Source organism: Mastomys coucha, unplaced genomic scaffold (assembly GCF_008632895.1).
Source record: "Mastomys coucha isolate ucsf_1 unplaced genomic scaffold, UCSF_Mcou_1 pScaffold9, whole genome shotgun sequence".
NCBI classification, from domain to species: Eukaryota; Metazoa; Chordata; class Mammalia; order Rodentia; family Muridae; genus Mastomys; species Mastomys coucha.
This window is the reverse complement of record NW_022196915.1, coordinates 90,154,064-90,160,776: the sequence shown is the minus strand read 5'-3', so window position 1 is coordinate 90,160,776 and position 6,713 is coordinate 90,154,064. Positions and strand designations below refer to the sequence as shown.

The window sequence follows — 6,713 nt, the reverse complement described above, 5'->3', positions numbered from 1 at the left end:
ATTGGCCACTGGACCTCGAGGTTGGAGGGAAAAGATGCAGAGAGCAGGGTGCAGAAGGCCTTGAGTGTGACAGGAGAACTTGTGGAGACAGCTTCAGTGAGACAGCTCCACCTCACTGTTCCAGGTATATAAGGGCTATGAGGGGCACAGGTGGAAAGTGCTGATGGGTCATAACACAGTACCTAATTATCATACAGACAGGAGGAAAAAGCAGGACTTGTGTGCCTAGTCATGCAGGGTCATCATTAGCTCAGGCATAAGTGCTCAGAGACACTCTCCAAGTAAGGTTAGGCAGAGAGCGGGAAGCCATGGTGAGAAAGGAAGTCCTTCATTTTACACTGAGGTCAGAGAGGTATGTGGACATGGCAGACTGTGTCCTTAATAGGAGGGTCTTCTAACATGAGTGGAACAGAATAGATAATCAAGCAGTAAGCCTGGACAAAGAAGCAAAGGAGACACAGCACAGAAGAGATGCTTGAGAATCACATAGGAAACTAAAGCTGTCTAGACACAGCCCACCCAAAGTTTAAGTAGATCACTGTCCTGTGTGTGAGGGAGGGGAAAGCTCGGTGACCTCACGTATGACATGATGTTCTCAGTGTCACACTAAGGTCCTGTAATTCATCAAAGGAATTATTGATAAGCTGATTTAATTTCATTAAGTTTTCTATCTTGAAAGGCACTGTCGGAATTCAAGTCATACACCAGAGGAAAGTATTTTCAAGATACATCACCAATACAGAGTTGTTATCCCAAATTATAAAGTACCCCTGAAGCCAAGTAATAACAAATGGCTTAAGAAATGGGCTAAAACCTTTATAGGCACATCACCAGAGAATGATGTACAGATGGCAAACAGTCTCATGAAAGAAAAATGGTCTGGAGTCCAGGACAGCAGGGAAACATTAGTTCTTATTTATTGATCACTACATTAAGGCCTATAACATAGTCGTTTTTCTTTTTTACACATTTTAAAATTATTATTATTTTTAACATTTTCATGCAATATATTTTGATTATATTCTTTCCCCACCTCCAACACCTTCAAGATCTCCTCCCAACCCACTCAACTTCATGTTCTTTCTCTTTTAGAGAACAACAACAACAACAACAAAATCAAACACCAAAAAAACAAAGGTCATTTTGTGTTGTCCCAAATACTCCTGAGCATGAGAGGTCTCTCTTGGGAGAATGGTTGATAGAACCAGTGGCTCTTCATTAAAGGAAACTGGTTTTGCCTCTCCCAGCATCTCTCTCTCTCTCTCTCTCTCTCTCTCTCTCTCTCTCTCCATACACACACACACACACACACACACACACACACACACACACACACACACATATACATATATATGTATGTATGTCAAATATTTTCTTCCTCAGGGTGGGACTTTGTGCCACTTCCTTGTGAATTGTTTTTTTTTTTTTTTTTTTTTTTTTTTTTTTTTAATGTTTACTGCTCCTTATATGCTTAGTGCTGTTCAAATCCCTTCCATATTTATTTTTGATTGCTTTATCTATATTTTTTGGAAGATAACTTTTAAAATTCTCCAGTCAGATGGTAGTTCTATTCCTTTTTCTTTATATCTAGAAAATGTTGACTTTATATTTTGAGGCCATATTGTTACTGATCAATATTTGAGGGTTCTTATATCTGTTTTTTTGTTGTTGTTGTTTACCTTTAGGAACTGTTTAACTGTAACCACAAGAATAGATAAGGCCTTAATGTTTATCATGATTTATATTAATTTTGTGCATCAAGTAAGAGCTAGTAATACAAGACAAAGGAAATCCCTATATAAAGTTAGAGGGAGCAACTGAATACAAAGAAATAACCATTATGAGTCACAGTAGAAAGCTGAACTCTGAGCACAGCAGCCATTACTATCTTCATCAGAAGCTGCTGTGGTAACCTCTAAGATCCTCTCAAGATTGCACCTGTTGATATTGTCTTAAAAGGAAGAGTGGAGAAGGCTAAACAGATACCTACCTGTGGTCTAAGCCACTTCATCCCTAACACCTGTGGTCTAAGCCACTTCATCCCTGACATCTGTTCCAGCTGCTTGTAGTCTTGTACGCTTGGACGGTGTGAGAGCATACAGAGTGTGTAGAGTTAGTGGAAAGGGAACTCATGGGTGTTCCTATGAAGAAGTCACCATTTACAGTCTGAGGTTCTCTATCGGTGAGCCTGGCTTGAGGTTTTCCATGGATTGTACCTAAGCCCACAGCCCGCTGGTTTTCCAAGTCAGTCTCCAGTGGAATTGTGCTTTGGCCATTGCCGAGCCTTATCTGGGATGAGTAAGTACTTGTTTGCACCATTGCACCATTCTAGGAAAGATTCCCACGACACACACACACACACACACACACACACACACACACACACACGCACACACATGGAAAGGAAGCATTTTGAGTTCTAAAGGGAAAGGTAGAATCAAAAACCAGTAACAGTTAGATATTGAAATATTGGTGTCCACTTTCATAAATGGACAGGCTGTCAAGACTAAAATTCAGTGAAGTAACATGAGGGTTAAATGTGATCCCAGCAAAAGGCACATCACTAATGATGAGATATGGAATGTTCCCCAGAATGCATATGTTAAAGAAGTGTCCTTAATTGGTAGTGCTTTTATGAGGTGGCAGAAAGTGGGTCTAGTTGGAGGTGGGTCATTGTGGTGTTGTCTTCAAGGGTGCACCTTGTTCCCTCATCCATTTCCTCTCTCTCTGCCTCTTAGATGCTGTGAGGTGAGTGAGCTGCTATGCTTTTCCATCATGCCTTTTAATCACGACGTTCCTATTTTGCAGGCCAAAAAAGCAATGGACCAACAATGATCTGAAACTGTGGGAACAAATAAACCATTCCTCTTTTAGCTCATTCTTCTCAGATGTTTTGTCACAACAATGGAAAACTGACTAATGAACACATAAGGAAGATAATGTAGCTTGTTAAGTAGAGTTTATTCCAGCCATACAAGGATGATTTAGCACATACAAACTGAAAGCCATAATATATTATTACAACAGCAAAAGAGAGGATCAAAATAATTTCATTAGTGGGTGCAGTAATAGCATTCATTAAAACTAAACATTCTTTTGTGGAAAAAAAAAAGCCAGAAGGAATTATGTGTAGAAGGAGTATACCTCATTACACAAAGGTCTAGATATGAGAAAGCCACTGCTCCCATACGCTAAATGGAAGAAATGAGGATGTTTCCTCTGAGATCTGGAGAAATGAAGATGTCCACATTTGCCGCTCTTACTCAGAACAGTCAAAGAGAAATGAGAGAAATCATAAGAAGAAAGAAATAAAATAATAATAAAATTTTCAACCAGAAAAGGGGGGTATCAGGTAGGTTTTATATACAGAAAAAAAAAACTGACTAAATGTATTGAAACAGAAAAATTCAGTAGCTATAGGAAACACAATCAACAAATAAAAAGAAACATTTTATATACATAACACTAACACACTAACTTTTTTTTTAAATTCACAATAGCCCCTGATCAAATAATAAATAGGAGGCTCAAGGCCATAGGTTCTGTTCCCACTTCAACAGCAACAGTGATAAAATTAATCCAGTAAAATAGATAGAAAGGAATCTGACTGAAGCAATGAAAAACCTCTACAATAAATCTTTAAGACACTAGTGAAAGAATTATGGAGGACACAAAACCCAGAGAGGCATTTATGTGGAAAATTAAATATTCAATGCAGAAAAATGAAGGTAGATCCTCCCTGCACACAGACGACACAGGACAACCCATGCCACTGAAGGTAGACCCCTGCACACAGACACAGGAAAACCCATAACACCATGGAAAACCTATCAATGAACATACTCCCAGAGAAATGATTCCAATTGCCCCAGCATTCATGAACTGCCAATAGTACGCAGTGAGGGTGGTCGCTCAGGAGCTACCACCCACCCATCCAAGACTTTTGATGAAGTCTTAATGTAGGCAATCATAACTCCTGGAAGCTCAAAATGTAAGAGCGCTTTCAGGTCACAGAAGTCCTCCACTGTCTCTGTCTCTTCAAATCATTTTGGCACCTCCTCTGTGATGTTCTCTGAGTCTTGGGGTGGAGAGATCTATTACAGATGTTACATTTAGGGCTGAGCACTCCTCCGTTATGTATGTTCTGTACTTGACCATTTGAGAGTGCACGTGTTGTGTGTCATCCAATGCAAAGGAAGGGTCTCTGATGAAAGTTGAGAGCTGCATTAATCTATGAATATAAAGATAAGTATTTAGAAGACAGTTAGACTGCAATATCAACAAAGTAATAGTAATAGGTTTGCCTTGAGACTCTGTGATCTTCCAAGCCACCAGTTCCTGGCTGCCAGTTTATGATAGCATGTATGTTTGCCATTCTGAGAAAGGTTGTTGATGCCCATAACATCCATGCCACTCCTGTACCAGTGGCACATCTTTTTAGGTCAGTCATCACTGTAGCTCCAAGTATTCACAGCTGGGCAAACTGCTCATGACCTTTCTCCCTTGTCAGCCTGTAGAATGGGTTCTGGCTCTAGGAAAGCTATAGAGGGAGGGAGCTTCCAGGCCAGCATCAGCTTGACTTCTCAATGTCTGTGACCCAAGTGTGTGATGTCATCATCATTAGGCTCTTAAAAATAAAGGTCTCATTAGGGTCTTAAAAATAAAGGTCTCACCGGGCGGTGGTGGCACATGCCTTTAATCCCAGCACTTGGGAGGTAGAGGCAGGTGGATTTCTGAGTTCGAGGCCAGCCTGGTCTACAAAGTGAGTTCCAGGACAGCCAGGGCTACTCAGAGAAACCCTGTCTTGAAAAACCAAAAAAAAAAAAAAAAAAAAAAAAGGTCTTGTGGATAACCAAAGATACTCCCGATGAATAACTTTGAAGAAAGTATCAATATAGGGTAACTCCTTTATATATAATTATTATGTGTAATATAAAATTAGGAAGCTTATAAAGTATTGTTTCTAATGTTGTCTCCTCACACTCCCCTTGCCCCTGCCTGCTCTCCTCCTCTCTATGCTTTCTGTTTCCCCCTTTACAACACGTACTATCCCCTTAGCTCCATTTTAGTTTCCTGACTTCCATGTGTATCCTACATTAAACCCTACAAACCTAAAATTCAAAGGTACTTTCCACATATGAGAGAACACAGAGTGTTTGGCTTTCTGGGTCTGGATGACCTCACTCAATTATAATTCTCCCCAGTCCCATCCATTTACTTGCAAATTTCATAACTTAACATGGGTATTTTTAATAGTTCATGTTTTGGTCACATCATATCATCATGGTTTCTCTTTGCTTTAAGTTGGCTATTTTAAGTATCCTCACACTTTTTCTTTAAATAATTTTATTTGTAGTGCCATTTCTCAATTTTTCCCTGCCTTTTCTCCCTCATGATTTTCTCCTTTAAAAAAATATTGAGTTTATACTTGGTAAGAGATTCTCCTCCTCATCCCATCTCCACTATTATTATTATAATTTATTTTATTATTCATTGTTCTTATAATAAAAAGTTTATATAATTATAAACTTCTATATACATTGGATATAATATATTTTCCTGTGTGGTGATTGGACACCCCCCTCCCCCAAATCTTAGGAGTTTTAATTGCTTAGCATGGTGAATGTACACTTTGAGTTCACTACACCTATGAAAGTTACAAGGTCAGCATTTTTATTTTTATGAATGGCAGTTTCTTCTTCCGAGTTCAAACCACATGCAACAATCTACCTTCCTGTATCCTCAAGCCGGCAGGCAGAGGCTGCCTTGCTGTCTGTACCAACTGAATAGGCCTTCAATTATCCTGTCTGTACGAACAGGGTTTCCAAATTTCTCTCCCAAGATCATATTGCCTGCCGGGTCCCAGTCTAGTCATAAGTCTAGCTCACAATCCTACATCATACCTGGCTGCCATGCTCCCAGGGAGCAGAGCTTTCCACCAAACTGCTGCTCTACCTCTGAATTCACCCGACTCCTGCATCTGAAGGACTTACCTTTTCTCCAGTTTCTCTGTGTATTTGGACATAATTTTTGGTATCTTTATTAGAGCATGTGGGATTTTCTTGCATCTGTAGGTCATGTCCTTTCAACCTGCCAACATTGGAACACATCATTTAAAGAAAACCAGAGTCGTACAAAAATACTTTATCAAAATATAACAAGAGTGCAAAATGTTTATGATTTATTTACTTCTGAGTCACTTTTCTTTGGTTACTTGCCTCAACTGCTTTTGTTCACTCAAAGCAATCCCTTTTTTCAGAACACACGTTAGGGAAGTCATATTTACTTTCGTTGGAAATACAGAAGTCCTAACCGAGAGGAAGCTGCTGTCACACAGAGAAGGAGGGGATACATTTCACGTTTGTTTTTTATTTTCTTGTCTTTTCATTGGAGCTTGAAATCCTCAAAACATTCTGGGTCTGAGAGCCACCCCCAGCTGAGGACATTGGTCCTACATACATGGCTCCATTCAGAGTGAAGTTTTTCTTCTATTTCTCAAACCACCATTTGCACTCCAGTCCTGGTAAGTGAGGGGGAATGGCGTCTTTAAAGCTATCACATGAATAGATGAGTGTGTTCACAGCAGCTCTGTAAGCACAATGGCAAAAAAAGTTAATTATTGTCAGAGAAATGCAGCTAAAAAAAATCTTCCCTTGGTTGGTGGTTGAGACCCTGGGAGCTCTGAGGGTACTACTTAGTTCATATTGTTGTTA

The 6,713-nt window shown here is 39.6% G+C and overlaps 1 long non-coding RNA gene across 2 annotated transcripts in view; it reads right to left on the bottom strand.

Moving 5' to 3' along the window:
• Nucleotides 1-3,233: 3,233 nt before the first annotated feature.
• The window catches only part of LOC116085062, a 71,155-nt gene continuing 67,675 nt past the window's right edge, over nt 3,234-6,713 (bottom strand). For both annotated transcript variants that reach the window (XR_004116393.1, XR_004116392.1), the window contains exons 3-4: nt 5,994-6,090; nt 3,234-4,231 (exon numbers count right to left, since the gene is read on the bottom strand). This is a non-coding gene — a long non-coding RNA (uncharacterized LOC116085062). The remainder of the gene's footprint in view (nt 4,232-5,993; nt 6,091-6,713) is intronic.